Source organism: Phalacrocorax aristotelis, chromosome 1 (assembly GCF_949628215.1).
Source record: "Phalacrocorax aristotelis chromosome 1, bGulAri2.1, whole genome shotgun sequence".
Lineage (NCBI taxonomy): Eukaryota > Metazoa > Chordata > Aves > Suliformes > Phalacrocoracidae > Phalacrocorax > Phalacrocorax aristotelis.
In genome coordinates this window covers 116,428,003-116,448,183 of record NC_134276.1, presented here as the reverse complement: position 1 = coordinate 116,448,183, position 20,181 = coordinate 116,428,003, and the positions used below count along the sequence as shown (strand labels likewise).

The 20,181-nt window shown below is 41.0% G+C and overlaps 1 protein-coding gene across 13 annotated transcripts in view; it reads left to right on the top strand.

The window, feature by feature from the left end:
* The window catches only part of POU1F1 (POU class 1 homeobox 1), a 146,337-nt gene that overhangs the window by 8,116 nt on the left and 118,040 nt on the right, over positions 1–20,181 (top strand). Inside the window, exon 2 of one of the 13 annotated variants that reach the window (XM_075102385.1) lies at positions 3,330–3,511. The exons of the other annotated variants lie outside the window; for them this stretch is intronic. The gene's annotated coding sequence lies outside the window, so the exon portion shown is untranslated. The remainder of the gene's footprint in view (positions 1–3,329; positions 3,512–20,181) is intronic. 13 annotated transcript variants of the gene reach the window in all.

Below are 20,181 nucleotides of genomic sequence, written 5' to 3'. Positions count from 1 at the left end.
TTAAAATATTTATTGGTTTTCTGGCAACAGTAAGTAGCAACTATGAGGATATTTTTTTTAGGATTTTTGCATTTATTTAGAAGACCAGAGGGCTAAATGAAAACGTGCCCTGAATCAACAGGAATGGCAGTAGTGACTGGATATTTGTTCCGCAGCCTTTAAGTCACTATCTTGTCCCCGATTTTAGCAGCAAGTGTCTTTAGAGGGTGCAGGATTTACCATATTTCTCCCTACTGGAAAGCAGCCCTGGGTCATTACAGGTCTCATAGTGCAATGGATGGGAGTGGGAAGATGAAGCCTCAGCCTTCATGTTAGGCCTGTGATCCTTTGCAGATGTATCTGTCACATAAATCCCTGCAGAGGCACCTGCTGCTTTCCTGTTAAAAATCTGGACATCCTACACATGATCTTGATAAATGAGGGAACAAGCATTAAAATTTGGAGGGATCTATATTCAGCTTTTTCTTCTTTGTCTCTGTTCACCTGCTTGCTGATGTTGTCTGTCTTTGAAAATCATCACAGATATAAAACAATGGAAAAGTGATTTTATTTTTTATGAATAATATGCTAGAATATTCCTTTCAGCTTTTGGCTTATTTCAGTGCCAGGCTTCAGACACTTAATGTTTTGTGAGTTGGGGCTTTGTAGACCTACCCTGAATATATTTTGAATATACTGCTCAGAATCCAAATCCTTGATCTGGCATCAGAAAACTTATTTTAAATTGGTGTTAAACCTGATCTTTGGACCTCATCTGATCCATCAGCTGTAAGGGGTCAGTGTATCAATTCTGAATCTTCACAAACTTCCTGAGCTTTGGAAGTTGCTTGTGGAAGAAAAGGGGAGCCTTGCCAAGCCCCCACTGCAACGCATCATGTAGCCTTTCAAATGACAGATTTTACTTGGCAGTGTTGAATTTCAGCACAGTCAAGAATGTGTCACAAAAGTATTGACAAAACATCCTGTCCTTCAAGATGAATGTTTATTATAGTGATGCCTGAGGAGATTTCAGCTTTTTTTCAGTCAGACCAATACTGCAAAGTGTACATAGACGCTAACTGAACTGTTAGCAGGGTTTGCGAAGAATACCAATACAGTTGTTAGAGCAGTGGTGATCTAAGAATAAAAGCAAGGTAAAGGTCACATCCAGAAGCAGTATTCTTAAACTTACTGATAACTAGCTGTGTCCTGTAAAGTTTCTAGAGTAAGGCACTTCAGTTGTTAAAAATTTTTGGAGCCCAGACTAGAGATTTTCTGTTAATACGGAATTAGCTTTTGGACACCCTTTCAGAAGGAATCCAGATGTGGCCTTTGTGTTTCAGTCCCTGTTGTGCACCCATTCCACTGTGCCAGTCATGGTATTATCTGAGTCCATTTATTTGTGGGAAGTAATCACTGGGCACTTCATTGTCTGTGTGTTGTTCCACTGGGTTAAATAATGAGTTTTGTGGAGAGAGGCACAGAGGAAAAAACTGAATGGCACGTTTTTCTTAGACATCTTTGAGTTCTGTTTCTCTTGGTGTTCACTGAACTCCTCTTAGTGAACACTGAGTATTCGTACAGCCTACTTGAGATGATGATGACTTCTTATCCAGCTGCAATGCTGGTGCTTCCTGTTCTTATTGCTGATATGTGTGTTTCACCAGCCCCTCTCTTATGATCCACTCTCAGTGGGTATTAATGTTGATTGAAATGGATTATAAAGGAGGCATAATTCACCTCTATGTTGCCTTTTGGTTATTTATCATTGTACACGTTCTGGAAATAATGTTATTTTGGTATGATATCTGATGGTCAGAATGTAGGGTTGATGAAAATCAAAGTACTACCAAGACTGTTACTGGAAAGAAGCAGAAAGGAGGACAGTGTCTCCCGCTCCACTTCACCTCACATCCAACTTCGACAAAACTCAGCTGCATCCTTCTAGAATTGTCATGGGGCAGGAGTAAGCTGGGCTGGGCTTGGGTGCCAAGCTGCCCTCAGACATTCTTGGGAAGGTTCCCAGACAGCCTATATCATGCTTCAGTTTCCTTCCCTCCCTGTGTGGCTTTAATTGAAACTCCATGCTGGAGGAGAGCAAAGGAGCATGTCAAGGGAGTTGTGCCTCCTACAGGAGACAAAAACACAGAAATCAAAATCTCTTGCATGCCTTCAGCATGCTGTGGTTTTCTGCAGCCATGATTGATTTGAGATCAGAAATCAGCTCTTCCACATATGGACTGATAGTGATGTAAGAACGGTTGCTCTTGTCTCTAGGACGACTTCCTTTCTCTGCAAGTGGGGGAAAAAGCCAAATATGCAGCAGCTGCAAAATAAGAAGGAGGGGAGGGTTGGCATTAGCATGCCAGCAAACCTCAGGTAAGCACCTACTCCTGAAGTGAGTTAGCTCAATGGTCAGAGAGGTCTGGTAAGGATCGAGTTATATTATAACCCTGGGAGTCCTACGTTGGATTTGAGAGTACATATTCTGTCTACATGTACCAAATGTTTTGCTCTCAGTGTGTGGTCTGCTTTCCATGTTTACTTTGCATAGCTAAATGAGCAAAAGTTTTAGTCTTGTAGTGCAAAATGAATGACCTGAACTCTTTAGAGGCAGCACAATTACGGAGAGAGAACATCTATTCTGTGTAAATCAGAGATGGAATCTCATTTAGAACTCTCTCCCATGCCCAGTATCATTGATTTAGAAACATACATACCTGTCTCTGTGTATATATGGTAGCTGTTTGGATAACACGGTGCCTGAACTCTTATGTTCTCATAACACTGCTTCCTTAATAAAGAGGTATTTCCTATGTCTCTGCAGCTTTCTGGATTAACTCAAACTGAACATCAGTGACTAAAGGGTGTAATGTTAAAGATGAGATGAGTGCCTAATACCATAGTAAGCAGTCCTTCTGATTGCCTGATATATTTCTGAGACATGCCTTTTCCAGGTCTGGTCACAGCCATCCCATGACTGCACCCCTATTCTGATTCCATTCAGTCACTTTCAGCTGAGGAGCTCCCAAATTGCAACCTGAAGACATGCTGTTAGTTTGTGATTGTTGCAGTTATGACTTTGTGTGGGGTGTAAGTAGTATTTAGTTGATTGGAGGGGTGAGGTGGGGAGGAAGCTCTTTTCTGTTTAATATTTCTCATTAGCTTGTTGCCTCAAAGATTAATTTTTAGCATAACATGCAGGAATTTGCCTACACAGTATGTCCTATTAATGTAGAGGAACTAAATATGGAAAAGACTCCCACTTCCATTGTCTCTTTTATTCTGTTCCTTGAATGCCCCAGCTGTCAAGAAAGTTTACGCTATGATCCTAACTTTCTGTTTCCTAGCAACTCTGCATCCTTCTGCTCATAAAGGAGGGTGGATTATACTTTTGAACGTAATTCGAAGCCACGGCCAATGAAAATCAAATACTGTGGAAGAATAGATGTCATCCATACTTTAAACAGAAAATTAAAAGTTCACATCGTAATTGCTTACCTAGTTTAACATTGCATATAATTTTTATAAGGTGAGTATTTCTTTATATGACCTTGCATTTCAAATTTAAATTTTCAGTTGTGGCTGGCAATGTGGGTAGGACCACCCTCAACCATTTGGCCCTGGGACTGGGGATCACTGCTTGCAGAATTTTGGTTGGGTGTGTCGTGGTTCAGCCCCTGTCAGCAACTAAACACCGCACAGCCTCTCACTCATTCCCCCTACCCCTGTGGGAAGAGCAAAAGTGAAAAACACTTGTGGGTTGAGGTGAGAACAGCTTAATAATTATAATAAAATAATAATGATAATTATTATGATAATAACAATAATGATAATACAATAAAAAGGAAAAGGGAAAAAGGAAAAAAACCAGAACCACAAACGATACAGCTGCTCACCACCCGCCGACCGACGCTGCCTGTCCCCGAGCCGCAATTGCTCCCTCCCTCCCCCAGCCAGCCCCTCCCAGGTAACATACTGGGCATGAGGTTACATGATATGGAATATCCCTTTGGCCAGTTTGAATCCGCTCTCTCAGCTGTGCCCCCTCCCCTCCCGGCTTCTTGTGCACCCGGCAGAGCACGGGAAGCTGCAAAAGTCCTTGACTAGTACAAGCGCTGCCCAGCAACAGCCCAAACATCGGTGTGTTATCTCAACATTGTTTTCACACTAAGTCCAAAGCACAGCACTGTGCCAGCTGCAGTGGAGAGAATCAACCCTATCCCAGCTAAAACCATGACAGGGTGTTACTTGGAGTGTTACTTGGAGGGTATTGCAAGTTGGATTACAAGTCCTACATTAAAAGATTTCAAAGGGACAGCATCCCTGCTCTGTAATATTGTGGAAAGCAAATCGCTAAAATATCTCCAGCAGTCCCTTTATTGTGATGTTTTCTTAGCATTTCTCATGTATAAAATACTGTGAGTTGAAGTATTTTTTCCCATTCTCTCTCTCTTAATTGCGTCATTAGTGTGTTATGAAAGTGGAAGCTGATGGGGAAACCTTTGAAATCAAAGTTCCTTTTAGCTATGTTACAGGCAGAACATGGTAGCTGTGTGGAAATTCTGCTTCCTTTAGATATTTAGGAAGAGTTAAACATCTGATTGCTATCTGAGATTTTCTAAGTGACTAATGAGATGGCATAGAAGCAAAATGAAAGCTAACTAGGGATTTACTTTCTGTTGATAGCTTTCCATGTTTAGAAATATCAGTGTTTCTTTGAATAGGAATTAAAGATCTTACTGTTTTTTCCACAAACTAGCTACTAGCTTTTCTGTTAAAAAGGTAAAAAAGTTTTACATTTTTTTTCTCACCTCTGAAGTGGCCATATGACTTCCATGGCTCATTGGAAAATAGATACTCTGAAAGAGCAAACTTCAGTGAAAAAACACTGCAAAAAAAAGTGATTAGCTATAGAACATAGGAGCTGCTATGCTGGTTTACAGTAATAATATATTTAGTCTGGGATCTTTTCTTCAATAGACACTTAAAGACGCTGAGAAAGCAGAAAGGCTTTTTTCTGGATTTCAATACTATAGAAAAAATACTGCTTCTAAAGAATACTTCTCTCTAGCTATTGTCTGCTGCTGTAATAATGTCTTCATTCTTATTTATTTTGGACAAGCCTTCCCAAACCTTTTCTTAGTGTCTCAATGAAATCAATTTGTGTTTAATCTTGGTCTTTAAACATGAACCTACATAAACTCCCTCGTGTGTGTATGTTATAATTGTTCTTAATTATGAGGTCATGTATTACTCCTCCCATGGAGTAAAACTGCCTCAGGCACAGTTGCAAGATGGATGGCATTAAAAGCAAGTTGATATTAGTTTAAGATTTTGTGCTTTAAAGTGGTCCTGTGTGTTATCCACATAGTATTATCCAAATCCTGATCTGACTACAAAGCATTTGTTATAACAATGATTTTCTGTAAAGCTATTCGGTATCTTAGAAGCTTTGTCATCACTAATGCATCTATTTTCAAGGTGCTCTGTGAGGAAAAGCGATGTCTTCCCATTTTACTTAAGGGGAATGGAGAGGCAGAAATGTCAAGGTCAAAAAAATACTAATTTGAAATGTCTAAACGAAGACATTAAAGACTTGATATTTCTGCGTCTACAACATAAAGCACTACATAAATTTAAAGCACACATCAAGTTCAAATCGTAGTTCCCTTTAGCTGCAGCTGCTGCAGAGCCCCTGTGCAAAAGAATTCTTTTGTTATATGTCTCGGCTTCATTCTTAAGAAGCCCCATCCTGTGCATGGCATGTCCATGAAAAAAAAAAATGCAAAAGACTATCAGAAACTCTGCTGATTCCAGTGGCAGGTCATCCTCAGCGTGAATGAATAAAGCTAACAGCAACCAAAGGCTTTCACTGGTGAGCAGACCCTCCATTAATTAGGGAGGACATGCAGCTTGCCAGTGAAGTTCACCAGTATTTGCAGGTAAGGGAGGAATGGTGCGATGTAGAAACTGCAGGCTGCAGTTAATGCTAAGGGGAGAAGCATAGGCTTGCTACAGGGCAGTTGTCGCCTTGGTGGCATAAGCTGAACCACTCATGGTTGACACACCCATACAATACCCAGATAAAACAAAGAAATGATGTTATTTCAGCTGTACAGGTAGGGATGTGAGACAGAGAAATGAAGTAATTGTTTACAGGTGTGTAAGAAATCTGTGATGTGACAGACAGGTGGTATAAGCTCCAGAATAATACCTTAACTATAATTACTACAGTGTCTTTTTTGTTTCTGGTAGCCATGTCTTTTCCTCTCCTTTCCTTGAAGCCTCATCATTGTTCTTGCTCCTGTCCTGCTATCCCAGTCTCTCTATTCTCTGTGCTGGCTCCTATTGCACTCTGCCCCTCTGCCTCCCCTGTTCCAGGTAGTACTACACTCATCCTTATCCAGGTGCTGCAATTCCCTGCCTTTAACTCTTTACTGTGGTGTATGATGTAGTTCCAGTGGTTTGTTTTCTTTAGCATGTTTCTGATGTACAGTAGCACTCTCGCCGTTAAAATGTTTTTACCTTAATATTTTTTTTTTCCTGAAAAAACAGTGCTATTGCAAAGGGAACTTTGTCTTGTGCCTACTACTGTTCTGCCCTCTGTATTACCGCAATTTCATAGGCAGGATAGACCCATGGAGGGAAGCTCTCTGCAGTGACTTATGTGCAACGCTCGCTCACCAGCACAGCCAAGACATGTACTTGTTGAAACTACAAGTGTTGCGCTGTAATTTTTGAAGTCAAGAGGATTAAAATTTGTATCCTAGGTTTGAAAGTCTTAATGCTTCTGACTATTCTGCTTCAATACCTTTTTTTATTTTCCCCCTCCTCTGGTGTGTGCCGAGTCAAGTTTTGAAACATGACTGCTCATCGGAATGTATAACAAGGTAATATTGTAGGGAAATGAAGAGGTATAATACCTCTGCAACTGCTGTTGTAAACATGATGAAAGACAAGGTTTTAAAAACTCTTTAAATAGGTATTCTGTAGGCATTTCTCCTGTCATTTTCATTCTGCTGTGTGGAAAGTGTTAGGTATCAATCCCCCCCTCCTTTCTTTTTTAAATTTACATAGTTGGTGTAATGCAGGGGTAAAGACAGTGAAACATCCCACAGTTTCTGTAGCATTTTTACAGTGGGAAATCTATAGGGTAATATCAACTTTACTAATATCTCAGTGTTTGAGACTTCCCATTCATGTAGTCTTTCACAGACAAGAAAAGAAAATAATCTGTCCTAGACAGAATTTCTGCATGTTTGTAATCACTTTCTGTTCTTGAATGGCTTGTGAAACTTTTGCACTAACCAGAAGTAGGGTGGCATGATCCAAAGAGAGCTTTGAAAGCTCCTTCAAAAGCTTTCTTAAAAGCTGGAGGGCAGACAGGATTGAGTCAAGGGCAAAACGTTCTGCCCAAATGCTCCATCCCCATCATCATCTCATCTCAATTTGAGTTGCTGACCTAGAAGTAGGCAGACAGATGGATACATGCCCTTCTGCTACTTTTTGCAGTGACAGAACATCCCAAGTACTTTTGTTACATCTCTGCTGTATTTGCTCAGCTTTGTAGCCAGAGCTTTCAAATTACTACCTGTTTTCTGATGCTTCTGTTTTTGTGATTGTTAAATCAAACATACAGTTTTGGGGGTGCCGTTTTTGCCAAAACCACTGATCCCCTGTCTTATCTCATCCCTGAAATCAAGCTGCAGTTTTGGATGCTCAGAAGCTATGCAACTTTATGGATGATTTCTGGTGCAAGAATCAAATGTGCCTCACTATGGGAATACCAGCAACTTCCTTCATGGTGCGCAGTGTCAGAGGCTTATACTCCTGCCTGTGAACTATTAACAAAGTAATTTCTGTGATTGTCCCATTAGTCCAGTCCGGAATATTTTAAGGCCATGTATTTGATCACTTAAACTGGCCCAGTATTCTGTAACTGCAAAAGTTTACAGTTGAACATCAGACAGGGCTAATTAGCTTTTAACTGCCTAATGCCTGAAATTACAGTTTCTGTGACTTCTTCGTTTAAGCTAGAGCTGAGGAAACACTCTTCTTTGCTGAAACCGGTCAGAATGAGTTGATGGAGGGGAGAGAAAACTTGTATAGCTTTGATATCAGCATGGCTTACTATGCAGAACAGTGAAGAGTACCATTATACTTGCAGTGAGGTATATGATTAGTAGGCAAAAGACTTTTTCCTTCAGAGTTTAAAAACTTATGGTCTTGTACAAATAGGTATCACTGATTCTTTGGATCTCAGGGACTTGGAAAAAGATTGTAGCACCCAGTGCTGACAGAAACTACTTTGCAAGGACTCTGTGGTTTTCCTGTCCTTGTTTGTGTTTTGTTTTTTTGTTTAGTTTGTTTGTTTGTTAAGATGTGTTTGGCTATTGTGGAAGATTGTAAGTAGGTTATCTTTAAGAAAGCAAGCTGCAATACTGAGCACTCAGGTGAAGTCCTGACGGCTGTGCATGATTTTTGAGTCAGTCTGGCAGTGAGGTCCAACACTTAAAGAAAAATAACTCTCTTCCTGGAGCTTCAGATGGAGGTGGTGCATCTGTGATATGTAGCTATATATGCACCACACAGGGAAGGAAGCATGGGGTTAAGCTGCTCAATTCAACAGGCAACATTCTTTAGAGCAGCTATAGGTACTACTGAATTACAGAGTCATGACTGGAAAGTTCCTTTCTTTACAGTCTAAGTCATTACTATAAAAAACAAAAATTGGAAATCCTTTCTTCCCCCTCCCCTCCCAAAAGGTTTATCAAAAGTAAACCATTTCAGTAATCAGATGATGAAGTAGTGCACCCAGATTTCTCCTCCTTCCCCACGATGTTCAGCCCCATAATGTTTGGAATGTGATCCCTTTCCTCCTCTTCTTTCTTTTATTCCACCCATTTATACACATGTGCTTCTGAAGAGTAGTATCTGATATGAGATTTACCCTCTTTCCCAATACATGAAGTCTTTTCCAAGTAGTTGTCTGTCATTTGTTGTAACAATCTAAATATAATTTTAATTCTTCAGCTTCTCAGTCTCGCTGCCAAACAGATATATACATTATTCACATGGTGCTAATCATCTGGACTGAGATATCTGGACTAAAAGGTGATCAGTGCAGAAAGAGCTTTGTGTGAAGAACACTGGGGTAATAGTCATATCTTCTCCTGTGCTCCAGTCACAAAGGGCAGGACTCATACCACCAACCATTATATTTCCACAGCATTGATGTCTTTATTTGAGCTGTAGACAGTTGAAACACTTAATAGTCAGGGAAGAGGCGCAGGTTTTTTTAAGGTCATGGTTTGTCTGACCTGTTTTAGATGTTGTAGGTGCTGGCACAAGATGAGTCATGCCCTATGAATGCCCGTTTTTCTCCGCTGACTGGAAAGGGAACCTAAGGTGACTCTCAGAGATGGAGACATCACTATTTGTTCTGACCCTTCCCAACAAGATTAGGCTAGTTATTGTGAATTTAGCAGCATTTTTCTTCAAAAAATGAAACATCATATATCAAGGAATTTCATGAGATTAATTTTTGCATCTTTGTAAAAACATAGACAGAAAGTTAGTCAAGATTTGTGTAAAATGTGAAAATGGGGAATAAAATATTGTAATAAAATTAGCAAATACGGAAAAATTTTCAGCTCTTCGTTTCCTGCCTCACTTGAGACGTCTTTGTAGTGTGTCATGCCTGCTCATACCAGAAGTGAGACTTTGTATTTTGTACTGCACATGATGGAATGTGTTTGCTTTAGCCAAAAGTAATTTGAAAAATTCACTAAGTTCTTTCACTCTGCTCTCTTAGTAACTGAATTCAGTGGATCAAGTAAAATGGGTAGTTGTGGAAGGGAGGAGGGATATTACAGGTTATTACAGAAATGTATCTATTCTCCTGTCTGTTTACTGGGTACTGAGGAAAATACTTTGAACCTAGTGAGAAATCTGCTTCTTTAGGTGGTATGTGATGAGTGTGTGGCTGAAGGGGGGGATTTTTTTCCTCCTCCTAGAAATGGTAGGATAATATCAGAGGAGGGAGAGTTTTTAATAGTGTCTAACTAAAATGGGTATGTGAAGAGTGTTAATGAAGGCAAAGGGGTTTATTATTCTTAATGGATTTAAGCCAAACGATAGTGCTTTGAAGTACCAAAGATTGTGGGTGGAAGGGAATAATTTGTTGTGATAAAATGTTTGATGTTTGCCAAATAGCAAAAGTTTCATGCAAAAAAATCCTGGCCGGTTGCTTAGCCACTCTAATAACATTAGTTATTAATCACCCATCAGTAAGGCAGCTGTTTCGCTTTCTTTCACTTTAGGCATCAAGTTGAGTGTAGGTTTTAAAGGTAATTACTTAATGTAGCTTTAGCTGTGTTTTTTAGGTGTTCCATTGAGGTTTCTCTCTGAAGAGCTAAGAAACAGGAAATTTCTGTTCCTCAGATTCTTAGTGCTGAAAACCATGATTCCTCTTTGTATATGTGAAACTCAGGGTCCCTTGCCAAGACTGCTGACGAGTTCTGCCAGAATTTCTCTAATGTGGAGTAGAAATCCAGAGGGTGATGTTGGGTTGAGTCCCACTGACAGTAGGGAGAGAGTACTCAAAATGGTTGCTTAAGTTTATCATACCACTCTGAAAAGTCTGCCTTGCACTTCCCCTTGACACGTTTTTATCTGTGTGTAAATATATATACTGTATTAAATATACAAATGCAAGTGTTGCTAATAGCACCAGTATACTCTGCTTTGATGCAGAAAGAAGAATGAATGACAGAACCGTACAAATAAAATCTCAGGAACAGCAAAAGAGGGAAAATAAAAAGTGCTGATTTCCTTGGTACAAAGTTCTCTTGTATTTTACTATCAACACTTATTTCTTAGTTCAGTGCTAGCATTATAAAATGTGGCATACCAGATTTGTGGAAATGGTTATGTATCATGCAACATGAAGAAAGAAAATCACGGAGTCTGAATATATGTATACCAAAAATGGTTCATTGATTACAGGTTATGAATAAGATGTTAACGTCAATAATGGTTGCCTTGATTCCCCTCAAATACTGTGTTCAGTCTTGGGCCCCTCAGTACAGGAAGGACATTGAGTTGCTGGAGCGTGTCCAAAGAAGGGCAACGAAGCTGGTGAAGGGTCTGAGAGCAGGTCTTATGAGGAGAGGTTGAGGGAACTGGGGTGGTTTAGTTTGGAGAAGAGGAGGCTGAGGGGAGACCTTATTGCTCTCTACAACTTCCTGAAAGGAGGTTGTAGTGAGGTGGTTGTCAGTCTCTTCTTCCAAGTAAAGAGTAATAGGACAAGAGGAAATAGCCTCAGGTTGCATCAGGGGAGGTTTAGATTGGATAGTAGGAAAAATCTCTTTACTGAAAGAGTGGTCAGGCATTGGAACAGACTGCCCAGAGAGGTGGTGGAGTCGCCATCCCTGGAGGTGTTCAAAAAACATGTAGAGGTGGCACCTGGGGACGTGGTTTAGGAGGCATGGTGGTGCTGGGTTGATGGTTGGACTTGATGATCTTAGAGGTTTTTTCCAACCTTAATGATTCTGTGATTCATTTCCTGCAAGATGTGATAGACATTTGATTGAAATGGTGCTTTCATTTCTGGTAAGAATACAAATCCTCTTGCCTGTTTGAGGTACAAATGTTGTGTAGTGAAGGAAGTCAGACAAGGTGAAGGTCCTAGCTATCTTCTTCTAAAATATCTGTCAATTAAATTAATCAGGGTTTTTCCCAACAACTGTGACAGTAACATGGACAGGTAGAGAGTACTGCTGGCTTTATACCACTGTTTCAGAACAGTGAACTTTGTGGCTTGTGATTCATGTGCCCTTGGTTTTACTAGTGCTGAGGAAACCTTTCCTATTCAGACATCTTAAGTTCACTAAAATCTTACGTACGCTAGGTACTTTTAAGGATTGTTTTCCAAATTTTAATCTAAATATGCAGTTGCATTCATTTTGCATTTGTGGGCATCCAATTATTTCCAGGGAATTTGAAACTTAAAGGATTAATACAAGGAACTGCTCTATGAAGAGTCTGAATTTTATTAAGATATGGTTTTTTATATGTATAGTCCCTTCCAGCTCCATCTAACTATTTATGTACAACTATTGAGTTCTCAAACGATCTTACCAGTCTGCAGCAGCCCATGGTATGCTAGTAATGGGGTAACCAGATGAATTTAAGAAAGGTAAATTTTAGTTTCTGGCTAGCACTGGACCATGATTTTTCCCTCTAGCTAAGAAAACCCAAGTACTGAATGATGTCTAACCACATGGCTTCGCTATTATACAGTGTGGATGGCTGCTGCTGCTGTCTGGGTGTGGGAGAAGGGTGTGAAAATGAATCCTGTACTCCCCTTGGAGGAGGATGGAGCTTTGCCCTTTCCTACCATCTTCACCTTTTTCTCCTAGCGTCTCCAGGAGCAGCAAGCTGTCCTGCCTGCAAATCTTTCCTGTTCCCCTTCCCTGAGCTGTGCTGGCTTGATTGAGTCTCTCCTCTGCTCTTCCCACTTGTGCTGCTGCCTGTGTAACAGGGTGTGAGCATGCAGGAGATGAGTTTGGGGCCCACTGTCACCGAAATCGGGAATGAACCTCATAATGCCAATGTAGTGTTAAAAGGCAGGCATTCTTTATTTTCGGCGCCTGATGCACGGATCACTCCTTCTAACGTGCATCCTGGTCAGATCTCTTTGTGCCAGTTAAGTACATGCTTCATATACATATTCATTAGCTTTCTGATAAGAGATACATATTCAGACGTTATTGCGCATGCCTATTGGTGTCTCCGGGTGGTTGTCAGGGGTCTCTGGATGAAGGACATACTCTTCCTCCCTGTGTCTGCTAGTTAACCCTTGTGTTTGCGCAAACCCAGTTCTGAGATTACATATGTGCTGCCATTGAGGGGTGGTCTGTTCTGGTTTAGCGTCTGCTCTGCAGTTCCTTATCTTTATGGCTCTGTATCAGCTTCTCTTAAGGCCAAATGTCATCGTGACTTTTTTTAGGTACTTCGAATCTTGAGGCCTCTGACTTCCTAAAGCAACAAGGTTTATTCATCGTGCAGGCTGTTCTTGTTTCGGCTACCTCATTATCTTGGCTAAATTTCAGCTGCGGGTCCCAGCCTTAGTTGAGCTACACTAGATTGTACTGGTAACTCCCAACCATTTATACCCTGAATCATTACTACCTAAAAGTGAGGTTTTAATTTAATCCTTAAAACAGAGGTTTGGACCTTAAGCACTAGGAGTGAGGGTTTTGGGATCTAAAAATTAGGCTTTGAGTCTGAAAGAAGAGGGGTTCTGACAGAAACACATTATCTATTGCATTAATGATTAAAGAATACACTGATTGTCCCCAGACTTAATGTTCACTTGGATGATATAGTATCATCCATGTTTGGTTTACTTCATCACCCTGGTTACATTTCCCCCCCTTTGAAAGTTTTGAGATTAGTTTTCTCAATACTTGCACTACAAACTAGTACTCAATATCCTACCTATAAAATTACTGCTCATTAACCTCTATGCAATAGGGATTTCTCTGTCAAAATTTGCTGGACCATATTTTCCATTTGCCAATGCAAGAGTGACCTTTAGATCTATTACCATCTCCTTTGTTAGAACCCTCTTTAAGCAAGAATAAACAAGGAGGATTATCAAAACTACAATAAGCAAGAGCAACACTGTGCTTATGATAGATCTTACCCACGAGTTGAAGTTTCCACAGTCCTAATCATTAATATTATCCATACCCCTTTCCCTGTCATTTTATAAAAATGATCACCTCCTCTCCTATAGAAAAGTTTCCACCTCAAAACAAACACCTATTTACAGAAAGACTTATACATATTTTAAAGTCAATTTAGCAGTCTCAGAGTCCCTATTGATGATTTTCCATGATGGCACTTTCTTCACTTGAGTGTAGTGTATCCATGGTTCCACATCTTCTACTTTGATTGCAGTGTAGGTTAACAGTACCTGTAAAGGTCCTTTCCACTTCTCCTGCAGTGCTTCAGAATTCCAGGTCTTTATGTACACGAGATCACCCAGCTGATACTGATGCATAGGCGTATCCAAGGCAAGCAATCTAGTCAACATACTGTATCTTCGGAGTGCTCCAAGAGTTTTTCCGCTACTTGTTTTGGTTTCTGCACGTCTTCCAGAAGTTGGATAATTTCTTCTTTATGCTTTATTGATGATCCTTGGGCTGATAGCAGTCCTTTTTCCTTCCAAATAGCTCCATGAGCATGGATCACACCAAATGCATACTTGGAGTCAGTCCAGATATTTAACCTTTGTCCTTCTGCCATTTGCAGACCCTGCTTCAATGCCACCAATTCTGCTTTCTGTGCTGAGGTGTTTGCAGGTAGCATCCCTGACTCCATTACCTTGGTGGAGGTAACGACAGCATATCCGGCCATTCCGGCCATTCACTTCCCTTTCTGCACAAAGCTACTTCCATCTGTGAACAATTCCAGATCAGGATTTTCCAGAGGTTCATCTTTCAGATCCGGTCTACTGGAATAGACTTCTTCAACAGTTAGCAGGCAATCATGTTCTAAAATTTCCCATCAGATTTTCTGCTGACAAGAACATCGCTGGATTAACAATTGCTGTGGTTTTTAATTCTACATCATCTTGTTCCAATAAGACAACCTGATATTTCAGCATTCTACCAATGACTCTTTTGCTCTAAGATAGTTACTACCATGTGTGGTACATGTACCACCATTTTGTGACCCATGGTCAGTTTTCAAGCTTCTTGAATCAGCAATACTCTTGCTCCACAGCATGCAAACAACCCGGCCATCCTTTACTCACGTTATCAAGTTGTTTGGAAAAGTATTCCACTGGCCGCCTCCAGGATCCCAACCATTATGCCAGCACCCCAAGGGCAGATGTTGCCTTTCATGTACAAACAACTCAAAAGGTTTGGTCAGATCAGGTAAACCCAGTGCAGGGGTCCTCATTAGTGCCTTTTTAAGTTTTTTGAATAATTTGTAACACTCAGGTGTCCAAGTCAGATACCAGTCTTTAGATTCTCATAAAGCCTCATATAGTGGCTTCACATACAGTCCATAGTTCAGAATCCAGAGTCGACACCATCCAGTCATCCCCAGAAAAGCTCTCAGTTCCTTTGGGCTGCAAGGCTTGGGGATCTGACAAATAGCCTATTTCCTTTCATTTTCTAATTGTCTTTGTCCTTGGGATATCTCAAATCCCAAATTAAATCACTGCTTCTTTTCCTATTTGGGCTTTGCTTCTGGAAACTCTGTATCCTCCTTGGCCCAGAAAATTTAATAAGCTGATAGTAATTTCAGAACATTTTTCTTTACTTTCCACCGCTATCGGAATGTCATCCACATACTGCAACAATATGCCTCTCCCTTGGTTCTGTTTTTTCCATATCTCTAATTCTTTTGCCAGCTGATTCCCAAATATCATAGGACTATTTTTGAATCTTTGTGGAAGTACAGTCCATGTTAGCTGCATCTTTCATCCTGTGGTGGGGCTTTCCCGTTCAAAAGCAAATATGCTTTGACTTTTTATGTCCAGAGGTATGCAAAAGAAGGCATCCTTCAAATCCAGTACAGTAAACCATTTATGCTCCTCTTTTAAAGAGGTCAGTAAAGTGTATGGATTAGCCACTACTGGGTGTATATCTTGGACTACCTGATTTATGGCCCTTAAATCCTGAACTAATCGGTACTCCTTGCCCCCAGATTTCTTTACTAGCAATTTAGAAGTATTATATTCTGATTCACATTCCACCAAAAGCCCCTATTCTAAAAACTTTGTCATTAACCCCTCTAATCCTTTTCGAGCCTCCCACTTAATAGGATATAGTTTTTGTATTACCGGCTTGGCTCCAGGTTTTAATGTTACTTTTACCAGCTCTGCCAATTTAGATCACCCCGGAGCTCCACTCATCCAAACCAAAGGAATTACTGCATTTTCCGCTTCTTTGGGAATCTGTTCCTTCCTGGAGGGATCCTGTAATATAAACACTCTCGCCTCTATAGCTTTTGATTCTGGTATTAATAATTTAATCTCTCCATCTTTAGAAGTTATTTGTGCATCTATTTTACTTAATAGTTCTTGTCCTAATAGAGGTAGCGGACATGTTTCCCCAATTTAAACTTTAATGGCTCTAAGAAAGGCCAATTTTCTTTCTGCCCTGTCACACCATCATCTGCAGATTTATGACTAAATTTCCCTTTACATGTATTCAATACTGAATAAGTGGCCCCCGTATCTACTAAAAATTCTGTCTTCATTCCCTAACTTCAGGGTAACCAGGGGTTCAGCTAGGGTTGATTCCCCCGGTGTCCTTCATGCCAAGCTACTTCAAGCATTTTACCCAAATCTCTAGGTTCAAGTGCTTCCAATTTCTGAAGTTTCTTTCTAATATCTGGGCTGATTGTCCCATGCATATAGAGGCCAATTTTATTGCTGCTTCTGGTTTTGGGTTTTTTTTTTTTTCCTGGGTCCAAATTAATATATTTTCTGGCAGTCACCTTCAGTCTTTCCATAAAGGCTGAAGGGAACTCATTTAATTCTTGTCTCACTTCAAAAACTTTGACTAATTTATTGCTTTTGGCATTGCCTGTCTTACACCAAATAAAATCCATCTTTGATATCTATCAACATTCCCCTGGGTCCCAGCTGATTGGGGTCCCACTTGGAATTTGTAGGTGGAAAATTCTGATCCACTGCCCCCTGTAATTCCCATTAGTATGTGCTCACTGCACCTGCCTTCTGGCTGTATTCAATACCATTTTCTTTTCAGTTTCATCAGGCAAGGTATCCAAGACCACAAGTAGAACAACACTTTTACAAGTTCTCACCACAATTTCCTCCTTTCAAAACCATTGCCATATAATTTTGGGGGTATATCCCACATTGTTTCTGCCACTCTGGATGATTCCGCAATGTAAAGAATAAATCAACATAAGCCATTTCATTCCATTTTCCTTCTCTTTTGCAAAATAACATTAATAGCAAAATGTTGTTTCATTGCAATATACCATTTTCTGGCCATTTCTCCCCACCTTCCAACCGATATGTTGGCCACCAGTGATTACAATATTCAGTTGTTTCCAGATTAAAGGATCAACCCCCATATCTTTCCAATGTCTCAGAATACATCCCAATGGTGTCTTTTGTGGGATGGGTTTCTTGTTCGGAAAAGTTCCCATCTTCCCAAGAGACTAGTGAGTGTGATCGTGCACTACCACAGGCACTAGTCAGAGGTTTTCTTTCTTTTTTTCTTTTTTTCCTTTTTTTCTTTTTTTGTGTTAAAAACCCCTGTTGAAGCTCCCTCTGGGATTCCAACCCCCTGTCGGAACCCCTTAACTGTGCGGGGGCTCGAATTCCTAAACTGTGTGGGGACTCAAACCCCTAAGCCTTGCTTGGGACCCTAGCCCAACCCTGCGAGGCTTTTGCCATGCCTTATAGGCAGGCGTTACCTTGGGGGCTCGAACCCCATTGAGGTATCTCTCAGCCCAACCCTGCGTAGCTTTCGCCGTGCCTTACAAGCAGGCTGGTGGGACTCAAACCCACGTTACGTTACCCCTTTAAAAGAATGTCTTACTACCTTTCCAGAGGACTTGCTTGAAATTCTTTGGTCCAGGGATCAGAGGTTCTCCCCGAGAATCCCTTGGTGCTGGCTGGAGGTCCTGTGATCCCACAGATCCATTGAGATTCACAAGCGGAGTCCCATCTGGGTCGCCAAAAACTGTTAGGAGGAGCAATCCCCCATGCATCCGTAAATAAAGAATGCCTGCCTTTTAACACTACATTGGTGTTACAAGGTTCATTCCCGATTTCGGTGACACTGCCAGTTGTTTCGCCAAATAGCAGCATGTAGATATGTTTGTGGTACGGTGTTTGGAACTGTGGAAATACAGAAAAGATCCTGGGAACCATGACAAAGCTTGGAGGGAGAGGTTTTTTTTTTTTGTTTGGTCAAATGGATTAGGAGAAGAGCAAGCACCACAGCAGTGCCTAGGAGTATTTGTGAAAACGTGCTCCTTTTTGTTTACAGTCTGAGGACTGTTCTGGATGACTAAACTTCACTCTTATTTACTCTTGCCAACAATTTTGGCAGAGAGATCTGGATGTGTGCCAGGTTGTGCAATCTCTCCAGACATTGAAACCACCTGCTGAAAAGATGGTAGGATGGATGCCACTGCTACTGCGGATTGCCCTGGTTGCCGCAGGTGCTGGTCTGTGCTCCCCGAGAGGCAGGAGGCCTTTTGCAGGCAATTGCTCTTTACTTTTATTTTGGCCAGATAACTGGCTGTGGGTGGTGGGCTTGATCTCATTTTCAGTTTTAGTCTTTGTTCTTTTAGGTGGACTGACTCTGGGGTCAGGTAGAAGGCTATGGGTGAGAGCACATTTTCTGTGTTGAGTGTAAGCAGGGCCAACCCTTCTCAGATGGTGGGATGGGCAGGATTGCAGCCAGGGACAGAAATGGGGTGACCCATGCAGATCCTGTATGTCTGTGGCAACGATGCATGCTGGGCCCAGTGGGGTGGCTGGGAGCCCCTTGTTCGTATTGGTAACATTGTGCATGGGAACAGCGACTTGCTTTCATGCACACATTGGGAAAAGAGGAAGATCATCTCAGTTCTGTGTGACCCCCATCATACTGCTGGTTTTGCTGAGAAAACATGATGTTTTTAGATCAGAGTTTTCACCAGCTTGATTAATTGGAGTGGTATTTGCAACTGAGTTTTATTCACATCCAGACTTTCTGTAATCCTTTATCCTATTACAAATATGTATTTCATTAGCTGCTTATTTCATAAGGCTGCTTGTTAAACTATTTCACAGGCTGACTTTTGAGGAAAAATCTGGCAAATCACATGATGGCAGTTGCATGGAACTACCTAGAAGATCCTGCTGGACTGAGCCATCTCCTTCCACTTGGTATAAGATGAATTTTGTGATCAGTCTCTTCTGATAAGCCATGCAGACAGTTAAACCTTATCTCACACTTCTGTGCATGGGCATGTTGTGATGGGAAAAGCTGGCATGTAGGCCACACAGCTAAGGGGGCACCCAGGCAGGGGTTTGGAAGGAGCACTTCTCTATGTGTGTTAAAAGGCTATGTGGCCTGCTTTGCACAGAAGGCTGGATACCACTAGTCCAGTTTATTCTAACTTTGTCTTTAAAGAGAGTAGTTCATGTTTAAGAGTGAGTATTATATCTAGGCTAGAAATGTTTCAGGTTTGAGGTTGACCTCAGTTTGGATCTTGAAAAACTATAACTAGAACAGCTGGTTCCTGTTCAAAGTTTTTTGAGTGGAAAAATGAGCTCTTTTCTAATATACACCTTACAAATGTTGTGACAATGCGAATCTGCATACTTCTGAATCCAAATGCTTTTAAACCAACACTTTGTATTGTTTGTGAAGACCATGTATTCTCTTAGAATCTTAATAATTACAGACTATACATATGTGCATTGGCATTGCTGCTGTTGTCCTTTCTGCTTATTTAAATGAGAATTTAGAAGGAAAAAAGTAGGAATTTAGTGGGCAACACAGCCATAGATACCTCTCTACTGACAGTGGAACTCAAAAGTAGCTATTTCTGTTTTCGCACTAAATTAGTGTGTCAGGTCGACCCCAGCTAGCAGTTAAGCCCACACCCAGTAGCTCACTCACTCCCCACAGCAGGCTACAGAAGAGGATTAGAAGAGCAAAAGCAAGAAAAATGTGTGACTCAAGATAAAGACAGTTTAATAAGTGAAGCAAAGCTGTGCATGCAAGCAAATCAAACCAAAAATTTGTTCATGACTTCCCATCGGCAGGGACTTCCTGGCACACAGAGCCTCAGCACATGTAATGGTTGCTTGGGAACACAAATGCCATAACCATGAATATTGCCCCCTTCCTCCTCCTTTACCCGAGCTGTTATTGCTGAGCACATTGTCATATGGTATGGAATATCCCTTCAGTCCATTCAGGTCAGCTCTCACGGTTGTGTTCCTTTCCAACTTCTTGTGTGCCCCCAGACTCCTCACTGCGGGGGCAGAGTGGAAGGGAAAAAAACCTAACCAAAAAACCCCCACCCCAAAAACCCTTCATGCTGTGCAAGCATCACTCAGCAATATCCAAAACACTGGTGTGTTATCAACACTATTTTAGTCATAAATCCAAAGCACAGCATCATACAGGCTGCTAT